We start from the raw sequence: 580 nt of genomic DNA, 5'->3' as shown, positions 1-580 counted from the left end.
AGCAGCGAGCACCCCCGCGCCATCCCGGGACTATGGATCGGACAAACACCTACCGGGACACAGTCAGCAGGGGGAGAGGGATTCAAAACACTCCGAGGTTAGAGGGGAAGGTGCCGGGAGCTCAGACATCAGCCCAAGGCTGACCCAGGCCTCTTGTACCTGGAAAGCTCATGAGAAGACATTTCTTTCCAGAAAGAAAACCACTAATGACCCCAGCTGATGTGTTCCTAGAAGCGGGCAAACTACCAGAGTCACAATGGCTTTCCCAGAGCTCTGCACGACCTGGACTCTTCTCCTCCCTACCAGGCTCCCGATCGGGTAATTCATCCCTTTCTGTTTCCCTCCGTGATCTCCCACCAGAACCTGGGATCTGGGGGACTGCAAATGTGAACAGCAGTGAAATGTCACCAGAGGGACCAGGATTCAGCTCTCAGTGACAGCTCGAGGGAGCCTCGGGCCAGCCCGTCTGCGCGCAGCAGGGCAGCAGCACCATCTCCCTCAGCCTCACCCTGGCAAGGGCAGGAGCACCCAGCAGGGGCGAGGGCTGTGCCAGCAGCGAGAGGAACCTCTGACCTCCAAT

At 58.6% G+C, this 580-nt stretch overlaps 1 protein-coding gene across 1 annotated transcript in view; it reads right to left on the bottom strand.

The window, feature by feature from the left end:
* The window catches only part of DPM2 (dolichyl-phosphate mannosyltransferase subunit 2, regulatory), a gene marked incomplete at its 5' end in the record, with an annotated part of 1,873 nt that overhangs the window by 935 nt on the left and 358 nt on the right, over window positions 1-580 (bottom strand). The window lies entirely within an intron of this gene.

Source organism: Antrostomus carolinensis, unplaced genomic scaffold (genome assembly GCF_000700745.2).
Source record: "Antrostomus carolinensis isolate BGI_N321 unplaced genomic scaffold, ASM70074v2 scaffold28024, whole genome shotgun sequence".
Classification (NCBI taxonomy): Eukaryota; Metazoa; Chordata; class Aves; order Caprimulgiformes; family Caprimulgidae; genus Antrostomus; species Antrostomus carolinensis.
This window is presented reverse-complemented; position numbering and strand designations above follow the sequence as displayed.